Raw genomic sequence first — 19607 nt, forward strand, 5'->3', positions numbered from 1 at the left:
TAATCTTTTTGTGCATTGAAGAGATTAGTGCTTTTGTTATTGCAATGTATATAAGAATTTGTGCATTGAGAGACAAGTGATTTTGCTTTGCAATGCATACAAAACTCGTGCGTTGAAGAGATAAGTACTTTTGCATTCCAATGCATGCGAAACTCATTGTGCATTTAATAGATTGTTGCTTTTGCATTGCATTGCATTCAAGAACTCGGTGGTCTTTGAAGAGACAAGTGATTTTGCATTGCATTCAAGAACTCGGTGTGCATTGAGAGATGAGTACTTTTGCATTGCAATGCATACAAAACTCGTGCATTGAACAGATTATTGCTTTTGCATTGCAATGCATTTAAAAACTCGTGTATTGAAGAGACAAGTGCTTTAGCATTGCATGCATTCAAGAACTCAATGTGCATTGAAGAGTTTGTGCTTTTGCATTGCAATGCATACAAAACTCGTGCATTGAAGAGATAAGTAATTTTGCATTGCAATGCATACAAAACTCGTTGTGCATTGATTAGATTATTGCTTTTGCATGCAATGCTTTTAAGAAATCTTTATGCATTGAAGAGACAAGTGCTTTTGCATTGCATGCATTCAAGAACTCAATGTGCATTGAAGAGTTTGTGCTTTTACATTGCAATAACTTTTATATGCATTGAAGAAAAAATTGCTTTTGCATTGCATTTCCTTCAAGAACTCAATGTGCATTGAAGAAAACAATTAATTTTGCATTACAATGCTACAAGAATTTGTTGTGTATTGAAGAGATAGAAGAAGTGATTGAATAGACAAGTGCTTTCGCTTTGCATTGCATTCAAGAACTCAATGTGCATTGGAGAGATTAGGGCATTAGGACATATGCATTACAAAGCATAAAGAGCATGTTGTGCATTGAAGAGGTTGTGCTTTTGCATTGCAATGCATAAGATAACTTTTCTGTGCATTGAAGAAAAAAAATGCTTTTTCGTTGAATTTGCATGCATACAAGAATTTGTTGTGCATTGAAGAGATAAGTGATTTTTTATTGCAATACATTCAAGAACTCGATGTGCATTGAAGAGAATACAAGAATTTGTTGTGTATTGGAGATAAGTGATTTTGCATTGCAATGCATTTAAGAACGTGTTGTGCGTTGAAGAGACAAGCGCTTTTGCATTGCAATGGAATTAAGAACTTGTGCATTAAAGAGATGGATAAGTGCTGTTGCATTGCACTGCATACAAAACTCATTATGCATTGAATAGAATATTGCTTTTGCATTGCAATGCATGCAAAACTCATTGTGCATTGAATAGATTATTGCTTTTGCATTGCATTGCATTCAAGAACTCGGTGTGCATTGAAGAGATGGACGGTGTGCATACTGGAAGATGGTATTTACTCCCAATTTTACACCACATGGCTCCACCTTGTGGAACAACGGAGTGATAACAATAAGTAGAAAAACACTTTTTTTTTTAGAAATTGGTTTGATAAGGGAATCATTTTCATACAGGTATATTAGATGATAAAGGTAATTTTCTTAGGTTCACGGATTTTAAAACAAAATTAAATATACAAAGTTCTATAAGAGAGTATTTTCAAAGGTAAACTATTTCATGATTTATACCAAAATACAAAAATAAGTATAACAACATATAAAAAAGTACATCAAATTCATGAAATGGCCTATACCTCCTAAAATCAAAGAAATACAATTCAAAATTTTAAATGGATATTACCCAGCAGCAGCAATGCTTAAAAAGAGATTTGGTTTGAAGTAGAGCCATGTGTGTTCTGTTCCAAGGAAGATGAAACTACTGAACATTTGTTTTTCTCTTGTCCAGTGATAAAAATGGCAAGATGTCATGAATTGGCTGGAAACAAAAATGGAGAGAATCACACAATTAAAGTTAGAGCAAATTCTTTTTGGTCATGAAAATCTTCCGAAAGAACTCTTTAGAATTTACAATATCATAACAATTATGGGTAAATATCCATAAGTGTAAATGGCAAAACAAAAATCCTTCTCTAGTGGTGTTTAAAATTGAACTGAGGGAATACTTTGCTTCTTTGAAACTTCTGAAAGATTCCAGTGATAACATTTACTCTCTATGTGAAGATGTTTCAAATTATTTGTCATTATAATTTGTTAAGCTTCCATGTAACTTTATTTTAAGAATATTTAAATACTGAGACAATTTATCATGTGTGTACAACTTTGACATGCCTTATGGACTGTAATGTCTCGCTTAATTTATATTATTATTATATTTTGTTCTACTTAACTATGTTGTGCACTTTAGTCTCCCAACGAGAGATTTTGTAAATTGTGTTTTGTAAAGAATTGTGTTCTAATTAAATTAACTTAACGTATTACTAACGTAATAACACCAAAACATACTTTGTAACATGAAACGCCGTTTTATATTGGTTAAAAGATAGTCCAATCACAGCAAGTTCTGCCTTAAAGTCCCAGCCAATGACAACGCAGCAGAACAGAGGCGTCACACTTACTTGTCCATTTATGGAAAATTATGATAGATCTCATCCGGTTCCAACTGAAGGGATATCCTTAAATATTTAATATTTAGGCTGCTAAATATTTATTTCTTCTAATTAATTAATACAACTCACATTTTAAAACGAAAATCTCCTTTGTGTGGTTAAACTGATGCATAGATATATATGAAAGAGAAACCTTTTTTTCCACACACACACACACACACACACATTATATATATATAAATTGAATCACTTCTTTATGCCATCCTTCACCATCTGAACTCTTGGAATTAAAATAAATGTAACAAAAGCATAAGGAATGCACACAATTTTGTAAGCATATTCCAATATTTAATGTCAAACAGTTTAAAGACAAATGTAGCAGCCAAACTACTGCACAACAGTATAAAATAACCATGCTGCGGTACAAACAAAAGAAATGAGGTGCAACTTTATCTGAAAATATATTGGTTTCTTGCCATAGAGAAAGGCAAAAACATTAAGAACATTTTACATTCTCAACTTTAAAACTATATCCTTGTGATTATTGTCACTTTTATTGTAACTAAATGAAAGGCCAATTCAAATAGTTAATGATTATTATAAATGTTAACCATTTTCAGTAAGAAAATGCTTTCATAAAACACATTCATGTTACATTTACATTAGCAAGGTCGTGATATAATGATACCATATATTTAGTGATGGTAGACATTTACTATAGTGACCACTGTAATAAAAGGTTTAATGAATAAATATTGATTTCAAAAGGTGTTCACTCTCACTATCTTCATTTGTTCAAACAAACACTGTTATACAAATGCATATATATGCAAATATACAAATGCAGATATATACATTGAACTATAGCATCATGAAGTCGATGGCAATAAATATGTCCTTTACTAAAACTCCTGATGAGCACTGATGCTTTTTTGATAAAGGCATAAACAAACATCAAGTACAGTTTATGAATATTGGTTCTGCATATATATATTGAAGAGATCATGAGGAGGAGTGGTACTCCACGTGAAGACTTTGAGAAAACTGTGACATAGCAAAGGGTGCACCTCACTGGACCTATACATCGGGCGGCAGTGATTCAGTGGTTCATGTAGGTTGTCTACAAACCGGAAGGTTGGTGGTTCGATCCCCGGTTCCACCTGACCAAGTGTCGAGGTGTCCATGAGCAAGACACCTAACCCCAGCTGCTCCCGATGAGCTGGATGGCGCCTTGCATGGCTGACACCACCGTCGGTGTATGAATGGGTGAATGTGAGGCAATGTGAAAAGCGTTTTGGATGGCCATTGGTCTGTTAAAAGCACTATATAAATGCAGTACATTTACCATATATGCCCAAACAACAACACCCCAAAACAGTTATGAAGTGGACACCACCAGGAAGACACAGGAGACAGGGAAGACCAAGGAAGACATGAGACAGATGTTTCGCGAAGACCTGAAGAATGCAGGTGTTCCATGAGAAGATGTGAAGAACGTGGCCACAGATCGAATATGTTGGAGGACACATGTTGCCCAGTGTGCCCAGGACAGGACATGATGATGATGTTGTCACTTTACATAACTGTAGGATTTCCTTCTGTAAAAAGTGTTGCATAATTAAATGTTAAATACATTTATGTAACAAGTTCACTGATAGGTGTGCATTTCCATTATTAGAAGTATATTTTTAATAGCACATATGAATTTGTTTAAAAAGGTTGATTATTTACTTGATCTTTTGATCACATTTACATGCAAACGGAACATTATCAGCAGCACAACTGATGACAAAATAATTGAATATCTGATGTTATGTGAGCATTTCCACTCTTGCAAACAGAGGTAGGTCATGAGGTGTGAAGAGACCTCCCCAATGGCCCAATTTGTAATCATTTTAAAGAATACATTGGACCTAATATAAACTTTTCTTTCTGGGACTGCTTTCCAAGAAGGGGCGCAACTGATTTACAAAAATCATGATAAATATGTACAGGAATTGAGGCTGTAGCCAATGGCAGGAGTCAGAGTAAAAGCTGCTTGTTAAATCTTGTGAATTATTTAGACTTTGAGAATATGTTCTTACTGATTGAGCCATGGGGTTTGTAAGAATATGTATAAGAATCAACAAATGCTTGATAAAGAGTTCAAACAAACACATACATTGCAAATATTTGCTGTTGCTGCTTTCGGTCTTCTCCATTACTTCTCCATGAACAAGAATGGGCTGACTGAGTCCGGAAAGCCCTTTTGGTCTTTTCAGGTAAAAAAAAAGAAAGAGAAAAAGTCATAATATATAACACATACATTAAATACAGGACAAAGAACTATTTACATCACAATATTTGGATTTTACATTAAAAGCATGGTAAGTGTTGTGGTTACTGTCTATTTACAACAAACATCTCATTAAAACTACAGATACTGTGGTAAAATCATGGTAAGTGTTTTTTTATTGTGCTTCTACTACAAATGCCACGTTGGAACTACACTAGTAGTTATTATTAAATATGAATAAATGTTTAAAAGGTCTATAGCACGTCACGTGACAGTGTTTAATCTCCATAATAGCAAGGTGTGTTGATTTAGAAAGCAAAGAAATGCGAAGCCTGAGTGGAAATGAAAGATATATGCAGTGACTGAACATAATCTGATCAATAACGACAGAAAATACTTTATATCAAACATTCATGACTACCGGTACTCACCAACATGTGGCACCGTGAACTGATGCCAAAAATTGCGTTGTATTCTGAATGAGATTTCTTCAGCGAGATTTCATACCGATAGAATACCGGCAAAGGGTTCCAATTGAAAGCAAGGGAGTTCCCAGTTCGTCTATAGACTGACGCCGAGGGGTAGGCCGTACCTGTGGCGTCTTCACTATGACGCCGCGGTGCGGATGGAAACGCAGATCGCTTTTGGGTCTTTTCTTCACACAAATCAATCGTTTGGCCTCGGAACAGTTGGAATACTTGACATTTTTCTATAAAGTGTGCCTGTTGTCTGTTATATTCTGTGTTTTATATCATATAACGCATATGTTCTCATGTGTTCTATGCACAGCAGGAACAAAGCAATGAAACAAAGGGAGAATTACTTAGTTCTTTTATGCAATGAAATTATTGCTCATTTGCAATGCATTTTATTGCTTTCCTGCTGTGCAACACGTAAGAAAGCAATTTCATTCATGGCGATAACATGTTAATGTGCCATTAGAAAGTAGAAGGTTGCAGCCATCTATTGGAAACCAAACAAAAATAAAATATGAAAATTCAAGCCACTAGATGGCGGCAAAGGATCATCCATTGACCCATTGATCATTTCCACTACCACTACCATACTTCCTTTTCACGTTTTTCCTTTTCACGTTTATTTCGGAATAAATAAAATATCCTAAAAACTGCTCATAAAATACATTTGAATACTTTTAATAAACATGTGTTAGTTGTCTATGCACAGCAGGAAGATAAAAAAGCATGTTATGTGTGCATGTTAGCCTATGTACCCACTGAGCAAAGTTATGTCCAAAAGACCTCTTTTCAATGTCTTTGCCCCTAGAGGCGTACGTTGAAAAGACGTCCACTGAGGAGCCAGAATGAAAGTTTTTATGACGTCTGTTTTATGACGTCTGCTTCCCAACACAATGGTGACTTCAAATGAAACATATATATCAACATCTAAAACTCTGTTAATTCTCAGTAAGAGCTTCTGTAGACGTCTGACAGAAATAGTCAAAGTGTGTCTCTTATGTCTGTGATTAAGGGCAGCACCAGTTCACTTAGACAGATTATTCAGTATACCACATGAACAAGCAAATCATTAATTACTAGTTTAGCTAATGCATAATTACGGACCCTTAAAATGTAAAGTTAATCATTAATTACTAGTTTGTTTGTGCTTAACTAATGCTTAGTTGTGAACAAGTCAACCCTTAATTAATGCTTAACTAATGCATTATTCTGGACCCTTAAAATGAAGTGTTACCAGTTTTCCTTTGGCTGCTGTAACAGCGTTTTTCTTAGATGCATTTGTTGTAACAAAAAAAGACAAGAAAAAAATGTGATCAGGTGTTATTGATTATGTTTTACTTATGACATAATCCTAATGGAATGCTTGGTTTGTTAATCTCATCTAGTATCTATTCCCTAAATAAACCCATTCTTTTAAAAATACATATGATTTTACGTTACCAAAACTTTGACACTGTAATATATCAAGCAATGATTAGGATTCAGTCATGAAGGATTATTTGACTCGTGCTCATCTATGGTGTCACTTAGACTCACATAGACATGAAGAATCAGCATATGAATCTCAACAATGGTCACAATCAACAAAAAAGATTATCATAAAACACTACTAAAAGTCAACACAAAAACAACACACCAAAAATAAAGGTAAATAGTAAGAATTAAAGAAAATAACCAGGCTATTCATCAGCATAATTTATTCATGCCGCAATGCATGTTGGGAGTTTGGACGATTTTTGTACAATGCGGGTACCCAGCATGCGTTGCAGAATGAAGCTTTTGATTGTCACCATTGTTGAGATTCATACACCGATTCTTGATGTCTATGTGAGTCTGAATAATGTTGGTGTTCAAAATGTTTTGGCCACAAATTGTTTTCATGTCATGTACAATATCTGTTTATTTACATCAGTGATGGATGTCATACTGTAAAATTAGTGGGATACCATAAAAACACATGCAACATAATCTATATCATTATAGACCAGACTCTGAATCAGCCCATAAATAAATAGTCATCATCAGCAAGAGAAAAACTACTGTTTTCATGTCAAGGTTCAAGATCCCAACTAAAGCAAACACTGGTCACCATAATGGTAACGCCAAAAGAAACAAAACAACATTGTCAATTCTCAATAAGAGCTTCTGTAGACGTCTGACAAAAATAAAGTCAGTCTGGTTAGTAATGTGTTAAATTGTTTCATCCTCCTCTGCTGAGGTCTTCTTTTATCTTCAGTTGATATGAAATCAACTTTTTTCTGTTCATGTTTCTCTTTCCTTCAGTGATAACAGCATGTGTTCATCAGTGTCTGAATTCACTCACTTCTTTTGTCTACATATCTGTATCTATATCAGTAAACTAGTTTAGGGAATAGTGAATGAGGGTATAGGGTGTGATTTGGAGCACAGCCTCTGAGTGTTGACTTCGAGCGCTGTTAATTCACAGTATATTCCTGTTGGCTATTTTCTTGAAAATAACAAATATTACCCAGAATGCATTGTTTTCTACGGTATCTTACTGTTTAATTGGAAAACAGCATGTTACTGTCAAAATTTTGCCTTTTTTTACAGCATTTTTTACAGTGTGTTTGAAGCAACCAGTTTTCCAAATTAAAAGAGCTCCCTTCCATGGTATTATTACAGTAACATACTGTAAAAAGGAGAGCTGTAAATAAACAGTAGAGGGCTGTAAATTAACAGTACATTGCTGGCAACCACAGCTGCCAGTAGATTACCGTTATTTTACAGCACAGTTACGGTACACAGCTGGGAACCCTGCTGCCAGTATTTTACCATTAAATTACAGAAAAGATGTAATTTAGATTACGGTAACGAAACTGTAAGATTACAGTACACAGCTGGAAACCCTGCTGCCAGTATTTTACCATTAATTTACAGGTACATTTTTTACAGTGATGAGGATGTAAGAGAAGCAAGAAGAGCTGAGGATGTATGAGCGCAAGAAGAGCTGATGATGTAGGAGATCAAGAAGAGCTGAGGATGTAGGAGAAGAAAGAAGAGCTGAGGATGTAGGAGAAGCAAGAAGAGCTGAAGATGTTTGAGAAGCAAGAAGAGATGAGGATGTAAGAGAAGCAACTTCTTGCTTCTTTTATATCCAACAGGTTTTCACTAATGTTTAATGTTAACAAGTTACTTTGTGTAAAACAAATGCCAAAGTGATGCATATTTCCAGAAAGTAGACATTCTAAGCTTTCAAATGGACCCTGATCAGGGTCTGCAGAGTTTAAGAGAATTTGTTCAGTTGTGCAGTTTTATTTAGAGACCATATGCTTTGCATGTGGCTGGAAATGGAGCGTTAATATTGAAATTAAGTTTTATTTTATGTGTTTTTGAGTGAAGGGAAACATCTGTTAATGTTTAATGATCAGTTTTGTTTGAAAGGGTTTCTGTTATGTTGAAGTTTTGACCGTTACCATTGTGCAGAAGAGTAGATCGTATTGTGGATAACTGCATGTATACAAATACTATGATGACTGTTGCTTTGTTCAATGAGCAGTAACTTTGCTAATATCAGTGCAGTAACAAGTGTGTTTTTGCTTGTGCTGTACTGCATATGGTCTATATCTAAATGCAACACAGTCTCACTCCCACTCATCACATATTGACGCTTGGTTAGGACTCGTTGTCGTCACTTTTGTACGCACAGAGTACCCCTTAAAAGTCATTTTTCGTCGTGCTATTAGGCTTTGACGTCATACACAGACGTGTTGGGCATGTGAATGTTATCATGATGTTACTATTTATTGGGTTATAATTTTTCCATTATGACATGTTGGAGTATGATTCTCAATTTAATCAGCCAGAATAATTGTATTTGCATTTATTTATTTGTATTCTTGCTATTCAGACACTTTTGAAACAGTAGCCCGGCGGGGTTGTAGCCCTTAACCTACCCATTTGCGTTATATGATATAAAACACAGAATATAACAGACAACAGGCACACTTTATTGAAAAATGTCAAGTATTCCAACTGTTCCGAGGCCAAACCCAAGATTTGTGTGAAGAAAAGACCCAAAAGCGATCTGCGTTTCCATCCGCACCGCGGCGTCATAGTGAAGACGCCACAGGTACGGCCTACCCCTCGGCGTCAAATCTATAGACGAACTGGGAACTCCCTTGCTTTCAATTGGAACCCTTTGCCGGTATTCTATCGGTATGAAATCTCGCTGAAGAAATCTCATTCAGAATACAACGCAATTTTTGGCATCAGTTCACGGTGCCACATGTTGGTGAGTAGTCATGAATGTTTGATATAAAGTATTTTCCGTCGTTAATGATCAGATTATGTTCAGTCACTGCATTATATCTTTCATTTCCACTCAGGCTTCGCATTTCTTTGCTTTCTAAATCAACACACCTTGCTATTAGGGAGATTAAACACTGTCACGTGACGTGCTATAGACCTTTTAAACATTTATTCATATTTAATAATAACTACTAGTGTAGTTCCAACGTGGCATTTGTAGTAGAAGCACAATAAAAACAACACTTACCATGCTTTTACCACAGTATCGGTAGTTTAAATGTGTTTTTGTTGTAAATAGACAGTAACCACAACACTTACCATGCTTTTACCACAGTATCGGTAGTTTAAATGTGATTTTTGTTGTAAACAGTAACCACAACACTTACCATGCTTTTAATGCCTTTTAATGTAAAATCCAAATATTGTGATGTAAATAGTTCTTTGTCCTGTATATTATGTATGTGTTATATATTATGACTTTTTCTATTTCTTTTTTTTTACCTGAAAAGACCAAAAGGGCTTTCCGGACTCAGTCAGCCCATTCTTGTTCATGGAGAAGTAATGGAGAAGACCGAAAGCAGCAACAGCAAATATTTGCAATGGTAAGTATGTGTTTGTTTGAACTCTTTATCAAGCATTTGTTGTTTCTTATACATATTCTTACAAACCCCATGGCTCAATCAGTAAGAACATATTCTCAAAGTCTACATAATTCACAAGATTTAACAAGCAGCTTTTACTCCGACTCCTGCCATTGGCTACAGCCTCAATTCCTGTACATATTTATCATGATTTTTGTAAATCAGTTGCGCCCCAGAAAGAAAAGTTTATATTAGGTCCAATGTATTCTTTAAAATTATTACAAATTGGGCCATTGGGGAGGTCTCTTCACACCTCATGACCTACCTCTGTTTGCAAGAGTGGAAATGCTCACATAACATCAGATATTCAATTATTTTGTCATCAGTTGTGCTGCTGATAATGTCCCGTTTGCATGTAAATCATTTACGTGATCAAAAGATCAAGTAAATAATCAACCTTTTTAAACAAATTCATATGTGCCATTAAAAATATACTTTTAATAATGGAAATGCACACCTATCATTGAACTTGTTACATAAATGTATTTAACATTTAATTATGCAACACTTTTTACAGAAAGAAACAATTATGTATGAAATCACAACTTGCATGCAATGTAATGAAATTTCCTTTCTTTCTGTCTTGCAGGATTACTTGCAGATTACTTTTATTGTATTTTTTTTAATTATTTTATCTACAATAGATCTCTATAGATCTCTACAATATCAAACTCAACAGTTCTTTTAAGAGCCAACCCTCACAAGACCTACTAGTGAGTCGCAGTGAATCTTGCCGTAATCAGCCCTTCACAGGTAAAGAATAATTTTAGTATATCAGTATTTATTCATGAAATGCTCCCCTGAATCGTATGGTAAATTAATTTTATTGTAACTGTCTTCATTTATATGTTTCAAAAACAGTAGTAATTGCACATAGAGAAAGTGAGACTTCCCACTGAGCAAAGGCGTACGTTGAAAAGACGTCCACTGAGGAGCCAGAATGAAAGTTTTTATGACGTCTGTTTTTGACGTGTTCTGCACGTCCGATATAGACCTTCATGGAACCTCAAGGTTAAAAACTAGTTCAAATGTGCTCATTGTGGACATATTTCCCATTTGTAATTGCAAAGCAACTCACAGACAGTGTGTGTTTGTCCAGAAATCATGAAAATAAAAGAAACTTAGCTCACACCTTTAGACACTTTAGACAACTTAGCATCTGTAATTCACACATCTTTGGATCGTGAGAGAATCATGGGATTCAATCCAGGATCTTCTTGCTGTGAGGAGACAGTGTTTCCCACTGAGACACTGGAGCTGCCCTTAATCACAGACATAAGACACACTTTGACTATTTCTGTCAGACGTCTACAGAAGCTCTTACTGAGAATTAACAGAGGTTTAGATGTTGATGTTTATGTTTCATTTGAAGTCACCATTGTGGTGGGAAGCGTTTGCTTTATTTGGGCTCTTGGTCCCCATATTTGTGTTAGCTTTTCTTTGGCAGCTGTAACTGTGTGTGTGAGAAACACAATAGTTATGGCTGAGAAAGCATAGATGAAGTGACTTCAGGTGTTGTCAGCTCCTAGTTCATGACTAAATCATCAGAAGTCTAGAATCTGATGTTGTGCTTTTGTGTTCTTGTTTGGTAAATAATAATTAGTTTATATACCATAACCTTGTGAGTCCACTGTCGGGACCAATAGCAATAATATAATGACTTATCCTGAAAGATGATTAAAAAAAACCATATGCACATTGTTTTGAGAAACAATTTCACATAGTCACACGCAGACATCAAGATTTTGCATATGATTCACAACAACGGTGACAATCATAACAAAAAAACCCCGTCATGCTGCAATGCATGATGGGTAGCTTCAAAGTACAAAACTCATGCTTGATTGTCACCGTTGTTGTGAATCATTTGAAAAATCTTGATGTCTGTGTGTGACTATGAGACATATTTTCTCAAAACAATGTGCACCTGCTGTTTTTTCATCTTTCAGGATGAGTGATTTGTGTATTGCTATTGGTGTCAATACAGCAGATTCACAAGGTTATAGTATATAAACAAGTTATTATTTGCCAAACAAGAACATAAAACTCAAAAGCACAACATCAGATTCTAGACTTCTGATGATTTAGTCATCAACTAGGAGCTGACAACACCTGATATCACTTTATCTTTGCCTTCTCAGCCATAATTATTGTGTTTCACACACACACAGTTACAGCCGCCAAAGAAAAGCTAACACAAATACGGGGACCAAGAGCCCATCTAAAGCAAACGCTTCCCACCACAATGGTGACTGAAATGAAACATAAACATTAACATCTAAACCTCTGTTAATTCTCAGTAAGAGCTTCTGTAGACGTCTGACAGAAATAGTCAAAGTGTGTCTTATGTCTGTGATTAAGGGCAGCTCCAGTGTCTCAGTGGGAAACACTGTCTCCTCACAGCAAGAAGATCCTGGATTGAATCCCACGATTCTCTCACGATCCAAAGATGTGTGAATTACAGATGCTAAGTTGTCTAAAGTGTCTAAAGGTGTGAGCTAAGTTTCTTTTATTTTCATGATTTCTGGACAAACACACACTGTCTGTGAGTTGCTTTGCAATTACAAATGGAAAATATGTCCACAATTTGAACTAGTTTTTAACCTTTGGAGGTTCCATGAACGTCTATATCGGACGTGCAGAACAAGTCAAAAACAGACGTCATAAAAACTTTCATTCTGGCTCCTCAGTGGACGTCTTTTCAACGTACGCCTCTAGGGGCAAAGACATTGAAAAGACGTTTTTTGGACATAACTTTGCTCAGTGGGTTCCTTGTTTTACAGCAGAGAAGAAAGACCAGACTCTTATATCGAAGCAAGCTAATCGAATAAGTCCTTTGTTTAGGGTGAGGAAGGAACATGGCCATCTTGTGCCCGAAGACGACAGAAAAGTGCATTGGTATCCCAGCCAGCAGAGCCACGTGGGGCCCAAATGGGTTTGACCTGGGCTATCTAACTGGGACCCAGCCAGTTTCCATGTAGGCCCCACATGGATTTGCCCAGATGAAATGAACACTGCTTAGTGTGCACACTACAGGCTGTTTAATGTAACACTTAATCAGTGTTGGAGGTAATGAGATAATTAAGTGATTGAATAATGATTTTGTATTAGTGAAGAACACCTGCTGTTAACAAGCATAATCACTGAAGGAAAGAGAAACACAAGAACTACTTCCAGCCACAGCCTTGGATGAAATCAACTGAAGATAAAATACATTACATCTCTCAAGATCTGATTAAACAACTCCACAAACAACATTAGCTTCACTTATTACTAACCAGACTGACTTTATTTCTGTCATACATCTACAGAAGTTTGTTTTAAGAATTAAGAAGAGGCTTAGATGTTGATTACTTATTTGAAAGTAATAGTTTGATTTGATGTTAACATTGAGGCGATCAGTGTGTGCTTTAGTCAGTCTCTTGACTTTTTAACATTAGTTTTTCTTTTGACAGCTGTGTCAGTTTGTTATGGGGAGAACAGCAAGAGAAACTATAATCAGATGCCGTAAGCTGATTGATGATAAGAATATAATCATCATATATTGGCTTAACTCATTGATATTACGTGGGAGGTTTATACAGGTAGTATGTTATTAACTCTGTTTTATTGTTATGATTCTACAGCAAGAATTTAATCAGAACATCAAACGATTTATAACACACCATTTACATATTTTGGGCTCCTGTAAGTTTTACTCGCACACAGACATCAAGAATCAGCATATGAATATCAACAATGGTGACATGCTTCAATGGTGCAATGCATTCTGGGAGCCATGGATAAGTTTCGTATGATGCACTCAGAATGCACCATTGAAGCATGTCACCATTGTTGAGATTCGCACCTCTGAAGCACCAAAATTGATGCTTTATAGCACTGAAAAAGGTTCCCCTATGATTAAGAGCCCTTTTTTTTTAGAGTGTAGGTCTGTTAAAAGCGCTATATAAATGCAGTCCATTTTACCATTTAATGTTAAAAAGTCAAGAGCCTGACTAAAGCACACACTGATCGCCACAATGGTAACATCAAATCAAACTATTACTTTCAAATAAGTAATCAACATCTAAGCCTCTTCTTAATTCTTCATGCGAACTTCTGTAGATGTATGACAGAAATAAAGTCAGTCTGATTAGTAATAAGTGAAGCTAATGTTGTTTGTGGAGTTGTTTAATCAGATCTTGAGAGATGTAATGTATTTTATCTTCAGTTGATTTCATCCAAGGCTGTGGCTGGAAGTAGTTCTTGTGTTTCTCTTTCCTTCAGTGATTATGCTTGTTAACAGCAGGTGTTCTTCACTAATACAAAATCATTATTCAATCACTTAATTATCTCATTACCTCCAACACTGATTAAGTGTTATATTAAACAGCCTGTAGTGTGCATACTAAGCAGTGTTCATTTCATCTGGGCAAATCCATGTGGGGCCTACATGGAAACTGGGTGCAAAACTGGCTGGGTCCCAGTTAGATAGCCCAGGTCAAACCCATTTGGGCCCCACATGGCTCTGCTGGCTGGGATGTCTTGTATTGATGTATTGTCTTGCTGTACTATGAAGTACAGAATTTGATGTTGGTCTCTGTAAGGACTATTCATTTCAGCTGTGATCATTCTTTCTATACTCTGATAAAATACACACCATTATTCATGTCTAAATCTTTTTATAACTCCTAAAATGAGCAAATTAGGTTCTGTATCTTGGATTTATCTAAAATGGTAAATATTTGTTCCCCTTTTTGATACAATTATTATTAAAATGATTGCCTTTTAGCATAAAGCTGGAACACTTTTGGCCTTCAATTCTTAAAAATGGCACCGTCCATTAGTTTTAGATAAAAGCAGACATGTATTGAAGGGTTAAAAAAAGCATTTAGTTGGTATAAACTCCAGGTATTTCTCTATTGTTTTGTAGACCATGGGTGGTTCTGTGTAGCTTTGGAAGATAATGAGTTGTGGCATATACTAGGAATCAAATAGTAAATGTTCTTTGAATTATGTGAAATATCTGGTTAGTTTTTTGGCTTGAAACAAGACTTTATTTCAGGATTTCAAACACTTCAAGCTTATGAAGATGATCCATGTTGATAAATCTGGTACTACACTCTAAAAAGAGATGTGTTAAAAATGACACATGTTGTGTTAGTTTTAACACATGTAGTGAGTGTGCTCAGGGACAACACATGTTGTGTCAAATTTTACACGATTAATGTGTAAGTCATTTTAACACACTAATTGTGTCAGGTAATCACATACTCAGATGTAATTTTAAAAATAAAGTGAAACTAAATTATTAAGCATTTAATCAATAGTCGAGTACAGAACACATGTGCACACAAAGTACAAGACAATGTTTCAAACTCTATGACTATAAACTCAATTATTCACACTTCAACACCACATCGATGCCGCTTTTGAGAAAAGATCATGAAGAGATAACAGTTGACAGAGTTTGCGCTTTGAATTAAATTAAATTGTAGCAACTGATAAAACATTCTGTATAAATAACTTTTATTTACTCAGGCCTGTTTGTTTGAGAACATAAACACTGCATACAATGCACAATGATGGTGTGTGTCGGTGCTTTATAACATGATGTGTTGAGAACAACACAACCAGATGTGTTAAAAATTGACACATGTTGTGTCAGTTTTAACACATGTAGTGTGTGTGCTCAGGGACAACACATGTTGTGTAGATTTTAACACATGTAGTGTGTGTGCTCAGGGACAACACATGTTGTGTAGATTTTAACACATGTTGTGTAGATTTTAACACATGTAGTGTGTGTGCTCAGGGACAACACATGTTGTGTAGATGTTAACACATGTAGTGTGTGTGCTCAGGGACAACACATGTTGTGTAGATGTTAACACATGTAGTGTGTGTGCTCAGGGACAACACATGTTGCGTAAAATTTAACACACAACCTGTGTCGTTTTCTTTAACACATCTCTGTGTTACCTGTAACTCAACTAATGTGTTATTCCTCTTACACAGAAGTGTGTTGAAACCTTTTACACAATAATGTGTTATAGTTACACAACATGTGTCAGATGTGTGTTACATCTTACTGTATTTGTGTATTTGCCAGAGTTACTTCGTGTTTGGATGAACACTGACACGTATTGTTAACTTGTGTTTAGTCCATTGACGTTTAATAAAGAATGTTTGACTGTTTATTGTATTACCTGGATGTTTTAGACATCATGAATCTACACACACCAGCTCTTATTGAGATGAACAGAGGTTTAGATGTTGATGGTTCATTGAATGTTTCATCTGAAGTCACCAGAATCGTGATCAGTGGCTCCTTTATTTGAGCTCTTGACCCTTTACTTGTCTTTTAATTCTTCTCTTTCTGCTATAACTGCATTTAAATCAAATATGTTTGTTATGGCATGAAAGAAAACACAATCAGAAAATTCTTGATCAAGTCATAATCTCAAGATCTGATCCAGTTTATGATTAAATGGATGGTACACATTTACTTTATTTGTGTGCTGTTAGCTTTAAAAGTTTTGTGAAATTAGTCCATGAGGTCCAGCAGTGCAGAATGAATTCTTAAAAAAATATAAATTCAATGTTTTCAGAAAGTTTAGAGCTGCAGCAGACACTCGTCAAACACACACATCAAGAATCAGATCATGAATCACAACAATGGTGACAAACACTTCATCCTGCAGTGCATGCTGGGAGTCATGGATGAGTTTTGTACTATGGTGACTCCCAGAATGCATTGCGGGATGAAGCTTTTGGTTTGTCACCATTATTGAGATTCATGAGCTGATTCTTGACATGTGTGTGTGCCTGTGTAACACCATAGGCTAGAACATCCCATGTGCACTGTGTATCTAGAATCAAATGTGCAGATGATGACATCAATATTATAAAATATATTATTAACAGCACAAATGAATTTTTTCAGTAAAGTTTCAGATATCAAATACTTTCCTGAGTTCAGCAAATGTATGCGATGATGTACACTCTAAAAAGAGATGTGTTAAAAAACAACACACTGAGTGTGTTGATGGTATTTTGACACATGTTGTGTAGATATAACACACAATGTGTGTTAAATGTTACTCTGGATGAACAGCAGTGGGTGTTTTGGCAGCCAATCACATCATGCCTCTTTTTCAATGTCATTTTCAAATGCTTTCACCTGTTATCACTGACCAGACTGACTTTATTTCTGTCAGACAGAAGCTCTTATTGAGACGAACAGGATTTGGTGTTGATGATTCAGTGAATGTTTCATCTGAAGTCACCAGAATCGTGATTAGTGGCTCCTTTATTTGAGCTCTTGACCCTTGACTCTTTCACATCAGTTTTTCTGTTTGCTGTGACTGTATGTTTATTAAACACATTTGAAGCAGCAGAAATTACCGTTGATGATCTGCATTTGATGCAGTTGATGAAGCGATGATCAGATGATAATTTTATCATCGCATACATTTGCTGAGCTCAGGCAAGATTTTGATATCTGAAACTTTACTGTAAAAATTATTTTGCGCTGTTAATAATTATTTTATAATATTAATGTCATCATCTGCACATTTGATTTTAGATACACAGTGCACATAGGATGTTCCAAGTCTATGGTGTCACACAAGCACACACACACATATCAAGAATCAGCTCATGAATCTCAATAAAGGTGACAAACCAAAAGCTTCATCACGCAATGCATTCTGGGAGTCACCATAGTACAAAACTCATCCATGACTCCCAGCATGCACTGCAGGATGAAGCGTTTGTCACCATTGTTGTGATTCATGAGCTGATTCTTGATGTGTGTGTTTGACGAGTATCTGCTGCAGCTCTAAACTGTCTGAAAACATTGAATTTATATTTTTTTAAGAATTCATTCTGCACTGCTGGACCTCATTGACTAATTTCACAAAACTTTTATAGCTAACAGCACACAAATAAAGTAATTGTATACCATCCATTTAATCATAAACTGGATCAGATCTTGAGATTATGACTTGATCAAGAAACTTCTTATCGTGTTTTCATGCCATAACAAACATATTTGATTTAAATGCAGTTATAGCAGAAAGAGGAGAATTAAAAGACAAGTAAAGGGTCAAGAGGTCAAATAAAGGAGCCACTGATCACGATTCTGGTGACTTCAGATGAAACATTCAATGAACCATCAACATCTAAACCTCTGTTCATCTCAATAAGAGCTTGTGTGTGTAGATTCATGATGTCTAAAACATCCAGGTAATACAATAAACAGTCAAACACACTTTATTAAACGTCAATGGACTAAACACAAGTTAACAATACGTGTCAGTGTTCATCCAAACACGAAGTCACATGTAACACACATCTGACACACGTTGTGTAACTATAACACATTATTGTGTAAAAGGTTTCAACACACTTCTGTGTAAGAGGAATAACACATTAGTTGAGTTACAGGTAACACGGAGATGTGTTAAAGAAAACGACACAGGTTGTGTGTTAAATTTTACGCAACATGTCAACACATGAGCACACACACTACATGTGTTAACATCTACACAACATGTGTTGTCCCTGAGCACACACACTACATGTGTTAAAATCTACACAACATGTGTTAAAATCTACACAACATGTGTTGTCCCTGAGCACACACACTACATGTGTTAAAATCTACACAACATGTGTTGTCCCTGAGCACACACACTACATGTGTTAAAACTGACACAACGTGTCAATTTTTAACACATCTGGTTGTGTTGTTCTCAACACATCATGTTATAAAGCACCGACACACACCATCATTGTGCATTGTATGCAGTGTTTATGTTCTCAAACAAACAGGCCTGAGTAAATAAAAGTTATTTATATAGAATGTTTTATCAGTTGCTACAATTTAATTTAATTCAAAGCGCAAACTCTGTCAACTGTTATCTCTTCATGATCTTTTCTCAAAAGCGGCATCGATGTGGTGTTGAAGTGTGAATAATTGAGTTTATAGTCATAGAGTTTGAAACATTGTCTTGTACTTTGTGTGCACATGTGTTCTGTACTCGACTATTGATTAAATGCTTAATGATTTAGTTTCACTTTATTTCTAAAATTACATCTGAGTATGTGATTACCTGACACAATTAGTGTGTTAAAATGACTTACACATTTATCGTGTTAAATTTGACACAACATGTGTTGTCCCTGAGCACACTCACTACATGTGTCATTTTTAACACATCTCTTTTTAGAGTGTACTGCAATAAAAATTAAAGCATGCACATTACCGATGCAGGTACGTGAAAATACTTGAAAATTTGGCAATGTCTCTTTTGTTATTTTACTTAACGGTGCATTGTCCTATATTTAATAATAATAGTGAAGTGTAAATATATAAATAGTTTTTGTTTACACTGGAAACTAGATAATGGCAAGTTGTTGTGGGTTCATCCATTATATTTATGGGTGTTTATCCATAAAAGAAAATAAATATTAATA

The sequence above is a fragment of the Gobio gobio genome (assembly GCF_949357685.1).
Source record: "Gobio gobio genome assembly, chromosome: 1".
NCBI lineage: Eukaryota > Metazoa > Chordata > Actinopteri > Cypriniformes > Gobionidae > Gobio > Gobio gobio.